Source organism: Ictalurus punctatus, chromosome 1 (genome assembly GCF_001660625.3).
Source record: "Ictalurus punctatus breed USDA103 chromosome 1, Coco_2.0, whole genome shotgun sequence".
Taxonomy (NCBI): Eukaryota; Metazoa; Chordata; class Actinopteri; order Siluriformes; family Ictaluridae; genus Ictalurus; species Ictalurus punctatus.
Window position 1 is genome coordinate 16,874,412 of NC_030416.2, and position 13,721 is coordinate 16,888,132.

The following is a 13,721-nucleotide window of genomic DNA, read 5'->3' on the forward strand; positions in this document are numbered from 1 at the left end:
GCGGGGCCAATAGGGAAATGGGGCGGAGCCTAACGAATGTAATTAATCAATTTACTACAAATGACTTCCTGTCATTTCATTTTGTTTAGATTTTGTCTCAGGCGTGCAGGTTTAATACTTTGAAGAACTAAGGAATGCTATATATTGCCTACAGTTATGTAAATCAGACTGTTTGGAGCAGTTCTGTTAACAATTTATTAATATTATTTCAATAATTTGCAAAAATAAATGCATGAATCTCTCTCTGAATATATAAAATACACAAAACACATTGGTGTGACCATACTGCACTTTTGTAAATGTCTACAAGCAAAATATATATGCGCTATTCATATAGGCAAGTTGTTTCTATGCACCCAAAAATATTTATGACACATAGGCTATGAAACGGCATTCCTATTTAAGCATTAAATTATATGATTAACCCAGTATGAATAAGTAACACGTTTAAAATCCATTAGCCCACTAGAGACCAGATTCAGCCCCTATTATGGTTAATCATGCTTGAAAAATGCTGGATAACATTATGATATTTACGACCATCCAAACCACAGCTCAAAACCATTCAAACCATATGAAATATTGTATTCCATCCCTAAGACTATAGGAATACATTACCATTAATGGAAAGAAAATGTTTGAAAAATGTCTTCATCCCCATAGTCATGCAGTTGATCTGTATCATATTTATTTCCAACCAAATTTAACAACAAAGTGGAGATGTGAGCTTTAGATAAAGTGTAGCAGGAAATATAGATAGTAATATAAAAGGCTGTGGGATCTCTGCTGTACAGGAAAAAGCACTTTTAAAACTTAAATGGTAAATTAATATCTTAACGCATTTGAGATATTAAATGTAATTACAGCAGTGACTGCTTTTAACTGAAACTGAGAAGGTACTGTCAGCTTTGCAAATAAACACCCAAAACTACTTTGGATAGGGTACACACACGCCCAATAATTATTAAAGATGTACATTAATTGTGTGAAAATTATTTATACATATTCTCTGCATTCTATGTAAAATGTTTTTATATGTACTATGCCTTCATTGTATTCTTAAAACGCAGTAATAGCAAATAAATGTATCATGAGCAGGTCAGTCCACACATGCTCTTTCCTGTAAAATGAGAATGACTCATAGGATGAAGGCAGTCCAGTGGAAAGGAACATGTGTCTAAGCCACCGACCAGAGTGGGAGAGAAAGAGAAAGAGTTATAGCTTTGTCTTCTTGTGAGCTACTGACACCAATTTCAGATTCAGTCCTCATGCCAACACACATACACACACAGGCCACAGAACTGCATGCATTTCATAGCCAACAAACACATATCTGCACATCGAGCATACTTTAGAGCCAACACACACATCACCAACACTCTTCTACTTCACACCAGCACTCAACACCAACATTGGCAACCCTCAAAGACATCTTATCCCATGGAGGAAAAAGAGTGTGTGTTAGTGTGGCTTCAGGAGCTTAGCTCTCAGTCTCTGGCTCACACAAAAAAATGGAAGAAAAGATATTATTCTTCCCTGGCAGAAAAATCTGTCTCAGATTTTTATCACGTCATATGCTAATGTCATGAGAACCAAGGTACAGTTTAAAATCAAAACTGAATACACTATGTAGCTTTTTTGTTTCTTTGTTTGTTTGTTTGTTTGTTTGTTTATCTAAGTGTCATTATGCAAGTCTTATATGTAAGCTTCATTATTTAAGGTTATGTTTTCAGTTATATGGTTGTATCATTTTGTAAATTACAGGCATTTGGCAGATGCTCTTATCCAGAGCAACTAAATAAATTTGAATATGATTTCAACAATGGCAGCTTGTCTAATGAACACATTGCATGTTCACTCAGGAACCCTGACATAGGTTTGTGTGTTCAAGGTGTCCGAGGCATGTGCTGTGTGTTTGCACACATAAGATGGACAGAGACAGGCACCAAGGCTGAGACAAGAGGGAGGGAACATAGTTCTCCCTGCAGGGTGTGTGGAATTTCAACAAATACCTGGCACCGGCCTGCCAAAATAGGCAAAGGAGAGAGAGACAGAGAGAGAGAGAGAGAGAGAGAGAGAGAGAGAGAGAGAGAGAGAGAGAGAGAGAGAGAGAGACTAAAATAAATGTGGACTTTTTGATACGCAAATGTGGATTATAGTTAGTAGATATTTCATATACTAAGAATATATGAGCATTATATATATATATATATATATATATATATATATATATATATATATATATATATATATATATATATGTAATCCACTACAATATATATTTAATATTATATATAAGACTATCCTGATATCTCTTATCTCTGTTATATGGAAAATAGCAGCAAACCATGAAATATGATCACTATACTGAGTGTGACATAAAGCCACAGCTGGTTAAATGGTCACATCAGGTATCATGGTGTGGTGGCTTGTATTCTTGTAGCTTAACATGGCCTAGCTCTATTGAGGGTGTCTCTGTGTAGATCAAAGGGGTTAGAATTCCTGAACACACACACACTCCATGCTGTCCAAACCCCCAGCTGGGCCCGTGTGTCTTTCAGTGCTGTGTGTTTTAGAAAGGACCTGAATTATTACCTTATTGAAAGAATTACATGCCACAGCAAAAACATCAGTGGGCCCTTTAAATTTACAAGTGCCCTTGCGCTTTGCCTACATTATGTTAATTAATTTTTTTAAGTGTTTGATTGTCCTCTGACAGATTTCCCACCTGTTTGACTACATCTGAACTGCAGATTTAATTAAATGGGTGGACATTTTTGCATGTAACAAATGGTTTATTTCCCTTCTTGGCTGATTAATGGAGCATACAATGAATTATTGATCCACCATGTCTGGCACTGATGCCTATATTCACTTTCTGCCAGAACTAATTTCCTGAACCAAAGTCCTATTCCTCTATTCCTCTGGGTTCAAGGCAAATCAGTCCTTTTACTCTCTCTCTCTCTCTCTCTCTCTCTCTCTCTCTCTCTCTCTCTCTCTCTCTCTCTCTCTCTCTCTCTGCTAGCATAAGTTTGGATAATGAATATGATGTAAAATTCCAGATTGAACCCTATAAATGCTATTAAATCACCGCCACCATTCAAAGACATTAATAATTTACTAAATCAGTTAATAAAGTATTGTGCATGGAGTTTGCTTGTTCCCTCTGTGCTTCGGGGGTTTTCTCCGGGTACTCTGGTTTCCTCCCCGAGGCCGAAGATATGCAGTGTAAGCTGATTTGCATCTCTAAATTGTCCATAGTGTGTGAATGGGTGTGTGAGTGTGTTTCATTTGGCCTTGCAATGGGTTGGCATCTTTTGATAATATTATGTACTGTAGATGATGAGATATTCATAGTCTTCACAATTTAACGTTGAGGAACATTATTCTGAAATTGTTCCACAAATTGTAGATGCAGTTTTTTGCAGATTGGTGAACCTCTGCCCATCTTTACTTCTGAAAGACTCTGCCTCTCTAAGATACTCTTTTTATAACCAATCATATTACTCACCTGTTGCCAATTAACCTCCAGCTGCTACTTTTTAGTAACACTTACTTTTCTAGCTTTTTGTTGCCCCGTCCTAACTTTTTCGAGACGTGTTGCAGCCACCAAATTGAAAATGACCTTTTTTTTCTTAAAATGGTGCATTTACTTAGTTTAAACATTTGATATGTTTTCTATGTTCTGTTGTGAATATCATATGGGTTTAAGAGATTTGCACATCATTGCATTCTGTTTTTATTTACATTTATTTACATTTTACACAGTGTCCCAACTTCTTTGGAATTGGGGTTGTAGGATAAGCGGTGGGCGCATGGAGGCTTAGTGGTTAGCATGTTCACCTCACACCTCCAGGGTCAGGGGTTCAATTCCCACCATTGCCCTGTGTGTGCGGAGTTTGCATGTTCTCCCCATGCTGTGAGGGTTTCCTCCGGGTACTCCAGTTTCCTTCCCCAGTCCAAAGACATACATGGTAGGCTGATTGGTATGTCCAAAGTGTCTGTTGTGTATGAATGGGTGTGTGAATGTGTATGTGACTGTGCCCTGCGATGGATTGGAACCTTGTCCAGGGTGTAACCCGCCTTGTGCCCCATGCTCCCTGGAATAGTCTCCAGCTTTCCCCGTGACCCTGAAGAAAGGATAAGCAGTATAGAAGATGGATGGATAAGCGGTACAGAAAATGGACAGCTAAAGTAGAGTAATTTGCAGGAATTTAGGAGTTTTGTTAGCTCTCATAATATGTTCTGCTTCCACTGAATTTCAGTGGTTTCAACTGAAATTTTTGGCTGCTTGAAAATATAATGAGATTTGTTTAAAGGTGTCTCTGTACCAGGGAGCTTGAATTCCACAAAGATTAAAAGGTCTTCTAATTTTATGGTGTAATCAAAATGCTTGTGATATTGCCTATGGTTGTTTGTCAGCAGAATCCATCTAACTTTATCAAATATACATGAATCCCTGTTTGAAATCACTTTTTTGCACTATGTTACTAAGATTTACTAGAAAAATTACTAACATTAGAGTCATTAGAGTGATTCTACAATAGTTGATCAAATTTCCAAGCAATATTGTATTGTACTTGTGTAAACACTGGTATTTGGAAATATAAATACCAAATAAATTCTATAATTTATCTTATAGTCACGCTAGAGCCAAATGTACGTTCCGTACAGTATCAACACATTATTTGGGTTCACTCCACTCAGGTAGAAGATCAGGCTTTAAGATTTCCAAAGTTTAAACGTTGATTCATTAGAAGTTATTTTCATGTTTATGTGTTTGGATTTGACCTATATATTTATTTATTACAGGTTTTTTTTTTTATTCTGTGAAATTGTTTAGAAAAGCGAGTCAAGCAAACACCGATTTTTGAGTCATGAATGTGATGATTCAGGCATGCAGTTTGCATGAGCACTAAGCTTGTACTTATTACATTAGCCTTGTAGCCTCAGTGCAAAGTTAAAGGAGGAAACTTTAGACATCACATATATCTAGGGCTTTTGACTACATTCTGTAATCTTACCTCATTATTTACATTATTTAAAAATCTGAAGATTTTAAAATGATGTATCCCTTTATTGTTTTGGTCTTGGGCACAGTCTGCACAATCTGCTCTGACTGTGACTTTGGTCCAAGACAACTGGTCTAATTGGTTCAGTCTAGAAGAGGAGCTATTATTTAAACCACCACAGTATAAGTAAATATAATAAATAAAATTTAAAACAAATATGTAAAATATTAATGAATATTGATCTTGTTAAAGGCAGCATGCGGTCTGTAATCTTAAAAACTTCAGAGTTTCAAATAATGTAAGTATTGCCTGTCTTGCAGAGATATTTCTGAGTAGATGTTCTGAATTTGGATCTGTTTCCTGGGACCATAATTAGTATAAACAAGCATAAACAAGGAAAAGATGGCACTCGTGTGCTGAAAACATCACCACAGAAAATTTTAATGCAACTCAGACTATATGGCCAGAATTTTAAAAGAACTACAATGCCTTCCAGAATTACTGGCACCCTTCATAAAAACGATTGTATATATTTAACATTAAAATCTATAACAGTATTTAACAATAAATGACTGCATTTAACAATAAAGACACTTTTACAAATTGTATGTCAAAAATTCTATTATTTTTACATATTTTTTCATATCAGTTCCTGAAAAGTTTTGCCTTTAACAAGTGAAATATTGTCTTGTTTTCCTGGGGTATAAATAAGAGGTCTCTTTGACATTCATTTACTACAGACGTTAGTATAGGTATAATAGTATAGGTATAATATAGCTAATAGTATAATATTTACAATAACCAAAATACATAGGCACTTAAAAATAGCAGTAAGCATTTTCACGGCAATAATAAAGGTCTAGACAGTGAAATGGATCCATGTTCACACTGTACCCGTGCACTGTGCGGAGGATGGTGATGGAATGAAAGGACTCAAAGATCACAGAATTGCACAGTTTAGTGAATTTTTGTGGTTGTCAAGTTTTAAAATCATTTGGAGTGTTGCAGGAAAGAACAGGAAAGAGGGCAAATGAGAAAATGCAGCACCTGAACTTTACATAACAAACAAGATTGAAACTGGAATTATGTGTCATGGTCAGATAACCAAAATTGAACTCTTTGGCTATAAACATTCACATAAACCTAATTCTATGACAAATGGGCTTTGTACAATGAAAAGCAGCTGATCCCAATGTAAAATCTGGTTTGGGGCTGTTTTGTGGCTGGTTGTCCAGGAGCTCTTAGGAAGATTGATGTCATCAGGAATTCTGCTAAGTACCAGGATATTTCAGCTCAAAAACAGACTAATTGGAAAAGAAACATGAAATTTATGTCAGGGTTTTGCCATATTTCCAAAGAGTGTGCCCACATCCACAAAAATAAGAATATAAAGGTGTGTAAAGTGTTCTGCAGTGAAGAGTGAGTCCAATATTCCACTACAAATATGCTCAAGTTTCAGTGCTGTTATTCTCTCCAGGGTAGACATCACCAAATATTCTCAGTATGCTGATCATTTTAAACCCAATTTTATAAACACATTTCAGTGTTTTTTCACTTATTGCATGTGCCATTCTTCATCCATTAATTTGTGTTCAGTTTCACAGCAGCATCATTATCATATGTGTCATGTCTAAAAGACTATAAAAAATGTTTGATGTGTGGAGAAATTCCTATTTTTGACAGTGGAAATAAGATTTTTAATAATGTGAGGTTCACTCTGTCTGAAACTGGTTTACACAACACAGATGGAAGCAATGTGTACTCTGGCACATTGCATAAATGGAAGCTTTGGTGTGGGACATTCTTGAACTGCCAAATCCAATTCTCAGTTCTACAGTTAACCTGTTCTTGGTTTCACAGTAAAGTCAGCAAGAACAACTTCAAAAACACTGTAAGTTTTGCCCAACAGTCAGTAGAACGAATATCTTTTGGGTAATTTCATGGTGATGTGATTAACAACAACAACAACAACAACAACAACAATAATAATAATAATAATAATAATAATAATAATAATAATAATAATAATATGATGATGATGATGATGATGATGATGTTGATTGTGTGAGAATCAATGCATTTTCATTTTATATTTATGAATGGTAAATGGTCTGCACTTATATAGAGCTTCTTTTTTTTTTTAACCTTAGTGGTTCTACAAAGCTCTTTATACTGGTTCTCATTCACCCATCCACACACACACTCTCACACCAGTGGTAACAGAGCTGCCATGCAAGGCGCTAGCTTGTTGCTCTCCCTAGGAGTGGGCATCCTACACAGATCAGTGCACAGATAATCTGTAGAACATCAATTCCAGCCCTAATCTCACACACCATATCCAGCTGATCTTGGATTTCCTGTGGACATTATATATAGTTGTGCTGGACAAGGTTTGGACAGTGCTGCTGAGCACTTAGAAAATGCAGGCATCTCTTGCACTTGATAAAATCTGTGTTCATGTGTCAATCATATGGAAAATACTGAACAGGAGTGGTGTTCATGGGAGCGTGCCAGAGAGGAAATCCCTGCCCTCAAAAAAAATTCTCTGTTTTCTTAGGTTTGCTCAACACTACCTGGTGTGATGCTACTTTGCTGGCTCTGGGCCTGGACAAATGCAATAAGCACCAATGAATTTCATGTTGTATCAGCAGATTCTACAATCAAACATCAGGGAGTCTATCTGCATGCGAAAACGCGATAAAAAGAGGGTGGGTCATGCAAAATAACAATATATGTGCAATCAGTGATATGCTGAAATTGATAGTTTTATTTTAACACGATATTTTTTTCAAACCCATTAACATCACCCTTAAAATATGTACATATCTTTCCTATTGGTTTCATTATAATTACTAATTTGTTTGTAGTAATTCTAGGATAATATGCTTTAAAATGCACAATCTCCATAATATGCTAAGCGTTTAAGGTGTTCAAAAAATTCCCTGCAAAATATTTTTCCCAAATTAGTCTAATTATGGTCGTAACCTCCTGGCAGAAGCAACTAGGATTATCCAGATACAGGAATATCCAGATGCTGCTACTGTAAATATCCAGGTCTACTTGATATACAGGTTTTTGAAAAGTGCTTTTTCTTGCAGCATTCCAAACATCTAGGGGTGAGGTGTATTGTCTAGTATAGTTGAGCTGGAAACTTAACAACCTCAAGAATCAGCTAAACCAATTTAAACATCCGGGGTGATAGATGACAAATGTTTATGGTTTTATTGACAGGTATGTGCAACCTAATATTTTGTCAAATCAAACAATTTAGTTGATTTGTGTTTTGAAAGTTTAATCAAAATTCAATCTTGGAGAAAATGTTTTCAAATGCTGTAAAAAGGACAGCAATTTGTTTGCCTTTATTTGAAATATTTTTCAGGAGTGTCAGTATATTTCTTTGAGAGAATATAAATAAATGGATATAAAAAATTAAAATGGCAGGTTTTTGTGATGTTAAAAAAAATTAAACTAAGATCAAGTATGTCAGAACTTTTTCCACCCTCAGTGTGAAATTACAATGTACAGAAATTAAGTGAAACCCAATCAGAAACACTTTAGGGAAAAATGGGAAAAATAAAAAAACGTACAATAACCTAGCTGCGTAAATGGGCATATCCCTAAGCTAATACTTTGTTGAAGCAGCTTTTGATTTTATTACACCACACAGTCTTTTTGAGTAAGAGTCTATCAGAGTGGCACATACTGACGTGGCAATATTTTCCCACTCTTTCTTGCAAAAACATTCTAGATCCATCAAATTTGAGGGCATCTCCTGTGCACAGCCTGCTTCATGTCACCCCACAGGTTTTTAGTTGGATTCAGGTCTGGACTCTGGCTAGGTCATTCAAAAATATTGATCTTCCTTTGCTTAAGTCAATCCTTAGTTGATCTAAATGTATGCTTTGGGGGATTATCGTGCTGAAAGGTGAAATTCTTTTTTATCTTCGGCTTATTAGCAGACACCTGAAGGTTTCGCACTAAAATCGACTGGTATTTGTAGCTATTTATGATTCCCTCTACCTTGATAAATGCCCCAGTTCTGGCTGAAGAAAAAGAGCCCTAAAGCATGATACTGCCACCACTATGCTTCACAGTGGGTATGGTGTTCTTTTGGTGATGTGCTTTTTTTTTGCACCGAACATACCTTTTGGAATTATGGAATTATTATATCTTTTGGAATTGATCTCATCAGACCATAACACGTTTGTCACATGGTTTGGGGTGATTCAGTTGAGCTTGTCTGTTTTTTTTTTTGTGAGAAAGGGCTTCCATCTAGCTTCCCTACCCCATAGCCAAGACATGTGACGAACAGGAGAGATTGCTGTCACATGCAGAGAGAATCAGTACTTGTCAGATATTCCTTCAGCTCCTTACCTGGTACTTCCCTGTTAAGTTTTTGTCTTGTCCTTTTATAAATTTTGGAGGGATCTCCTGTTCTTGGTTCTGTCACTGTGGTGCTCTATTTTCTCCACTTGCTGATGATGGCCTTCACGGTGTTCCATGGTACAGCTAATGTTTTGGAAATTCTTTTATACTCCTCCACTGATTGATTCATTTCGACAAGTGAGATACCATACATGCTTTGTAAGCTCTTTTCAGACCATGGCTTCAGCAGTCAGAAGAAACCAAGAAGATGTGAAGAAAATCCTATTGAAACAGCTGGTCTTTATTTGGGGTTAATCAGAAGTATTTCAATGATAACTGCTGTATGATGATTACTTTTGCACGTGTGATTGAATGTGATTGGTTTATTTTGAACACAGCCACACCCACAATTATAAAAAGGTGTGCACACTTATGCAGTCAGGTTATGGTAACATTTTTATTTTTCTTATTTTCCCTAAAATGTTTCTGATTGTTTTCACTTAATTTTTATATGTTATAATTTCACACTGAAGGTGGAAAAAGTTCTGACATGATTTTTTTTTTTTTACATCACAAAAACCTGCCATCTTAACAGGGGTGTGTAGACTATTTATATCCACTGTATGATTATTAACTGGCTGTAAGTAGTTTTTTTTTATTTATTTTTTTTCCTATTTTTTTCGTAATAGTTTATTGTAATGCATTAAACTTTAACCTTGAAAACAGAATAAAAATAAAAACCGAGAAAACCTAAAAAAAAAATTTAAAAAAATTAAAAATTAAAAAATCACATTTTATCTGTGATTCAGTTAAACTGTCACTGCACAGACTTTAAAACCATTCTGTGCAGAAATTCTGTAAAGCAAAGACACCTTTTTAAATAATTAACTCAAACATTTGTACATTACAAATAGCAGTAAATAGTACTAATCTGCACAAAATCAATATTTGGTGTATTCATTCTTTGGTTTAAAAATGCATGAATTCTGTTAGGAGCACTTTATAAGCAAACTGGTTGCTAAGTTTTTTCAAGCATCTTGGAGAATATGCTTCCGATCTGGAGGTATTGACTGTCACACTTGCTTCTGTTACTACAGTTAAAGAAAATAGACACAATTATGATTTTATCTGAAAGTTGCTCTACTGCTATGTTACTTTTTTAATGACACACATACATTTCTTTGTATCATTTACATGTCCTTTAAATGAAAATTCTTTACACTATGACTGAGCTTTGTATGGCACTCCACAGCTTGAAGGCTCCTGCCCTCTAGTGTTTATTTAATGCTACACCAATTATATTTTGATTGTGTGCGCTGTTGTAGGGAAATAGATTGTTGCAGATGTCATGATAAACCATGTTTAATTACTAACATGAATGAAACTGACATACAGCACAGTAGTTGTCCTCCTCTTCCTCTCTCCATCCTGCTCTCTCTCCTGTAACTCTATTGCTGCAGAGAATTGTCCGCTGATCTATTTATTTCTTTGTTTGCATGTTTGTTTATCAAAAAGGGCAGGAGAGTTTGCTAATTAGCCAAAATTAGCCTACACAGTGATGAAACATTTCCCATTCCTCACACTTTAATTTAATTCATTCTTTACATTTTCCCTTAATAATTTCTATTTTCTAAGGGAAATTGCTCTAAGCACTGCCACATAACCTATGTTTGAATGTTTATCAAATTTTTATAAACATCTTATCTCTCTATTGTTTGTTAGTTCATTTACTGACTGCTGTCTCCTGGTCAGGGACATGTTTGCAGTGGATCCAATCCAGAGCCTATCCTGGGAACACTTGGCACAGTGCTAGTGAGATGTTAGTTCTGAAGATTATACTAGGACAAAACAATAATAATAACAACAAAAAGGCCTAATTGGACGGATTCACTGAAATCGGTGGCAGTGGTCCTATACAGATCTCATCAAGATCATCAAGGTGAGTGGAAAAAGAATAAAACCTTTGCACATATGCTTAAATGACTTGCTTAAAACATTCCTCCTACTGTGTATCATACAGGATAACACTTGTCATGGCACAAACCAGATCTCAGTAAGTATTATGATGTATACCGCACACCTTAGTAATAATATGTGTGGAGGGTTGGGAAAATCTGTTAGATATCACTATGGCTGAAATATAGAAAACAGACAAAAATGACAAAACATTGGGTTTTGAACAATATTTTAATTTTCTGACTTTAATATTATTTGGAATCTCTACTGTAAGAAAACATGTACAGTAATGGAAATAAGTATTGGACATATCACCATTTATTCATTAAATATATTTCCAATGAGGCTATTCACGTGAAATTTTCACCAGACATCATTATTAACTCAAGAAATCTGGAAATATAAAGAATTCACAACATTAAACTCCATAAATAAAGTTATGTGTAATAAAGTTGAATGGCACAGGAAAAAAATATTGAACACGCTAACAAAAAGCAGTTCTCCAAGGCAAAGTAAGGAAAGGAACCAAGTGAAATCCATAAGTAATTATACCCCCTATTTGTGCAAAATAATATCAGCTGGGTTAGTAAATTGATGGTCTATAAAAAGGCTTTTTGTTACCAAGGTGTCACACAAGAACCATCTCATGATGGGTAAAAGCAAGGAGCTCTCCCATGACCTTCACAACCTTTTTGTTGCAAAACAGATTGATGGAATCGATACAGATACAGACATATTTGAAAACTTCTTAATCCTCCAGTAAGCACCATTGAAGCCATTATCCGCAAGTGGAAGCAACATCACTCCGTCATCAACCGGCCACGCACAGGAGCTCCTCGCAAGATTTCTGACCAGGGAGTCAGAAGAATAGTCAGAAGAGTAGCCCAAGAGCCAAGTACCACTCGGAAAGAGCTCCAGAAACACTTGGAGGCAGCAAGTGCCATCATCACAGAGAAAACAATAGGCAATGCACTCCAGTGCTCACGCTCACCCTGCAAGACTCCATTACTAAAGAAAAGGCATGTCAAAGCTCGTTTAAAGTTTGCTACAACTCATTTGGACAAGCCTATGAAATACTGGGAGAGTGTAGTCTGGTCAGATGAGAGCAAAATTGAACTTTTTGGCTGTCATACTACACACCATGTTTGGAGAAAAATGGCACTGCACATCACCCTTAAAACACTCTACGAACCACTGTTGGAGGTGGAAGCATCATGGTGTGGAGCTGTTTTTCATCGCATGGTACTGTATAACGATGGATGGAGCTCTTTACTGGAAGATTCTTGAGAAGAATCTGCTGCCTTCCACCAAGGTGATGAGGATGAGACGTGGGTGGACCTTCCAACAGGACAATAATCCAAAGCATACAGCAAATGGATCTCTCAATTGGTTTCAGAGAAAAAAAATCAAGGTGTTAGAATGGCCCAGTCAATCACCCAATTGAATTTGACTTGAATACAATTGAACAAGATTTAAAGACAATATGTTTGGAAGAATGCGCCAAAATCCCACCTGAATACTGCGACCAGTTAATTTCTTCATACAGGAAGCATCTTGAAGCCACCATTACAAACAAAGGCTTCTCCACTAAGTATTAAATAAATTTCAGTTAGCGCGTTCAATACTTTTTTCCTGTGTTATTACACTTTATTACACATAACTTTATTTATGGACTTTAACGTTTGGATTTCTTTACATGTATGGATTTCTTGAGTTTCATGTGAATAGCCTCATTGGAAATATATTTACTGAAAAAAATGTTGACACATTCAATACTTATTTCCCCTGCTGTATATATATTTACCAACCTGATATGAATTTTTTTTTATTTAGCCTACTTTCTAACCAGTTCCCTGTGATGGACTGGCATCCATCCACTGGAATGAATCCTGTCCAATTAGGCCACTGTGCTCAAATATTGTTTTGTCCTAGTATAATCTTCAGAAATAATTTTCTCGCTAACAGACAAGAGCCTTAAATGTTCCCAGTATAGGCTCTGGATCCACTGTGACCTCTGATCAGGTTAAAGCAGTTATTGAAGGTGTATAAGTACTTTGTAAGCTTGCCTATAAGCTACATTGGGTAAGGAACGTGTCTGCTTTGTAATATCTCACGTTTTTGTCATATGTCATGCCTTTGTTGTAATAACTCATGTGTTTTTCATAATATCTCTTGTCTATTTCATAATACCTTATGTCTTTGTTGAAATATCTAATTTTTTTCATAATATTTTGTGCCTTTGTCATAATATCTCATGTCTTTAGCTTTTAAATATGTCATGTCTTTGTCATAATATTATGTGTCTTTAAAGTATGCAGTCTTTCAAAAACAGAGTAGTTGGATGATTGCTAAGTATGCTGCAGATTTTAGTAATTAATGGTATTTTCT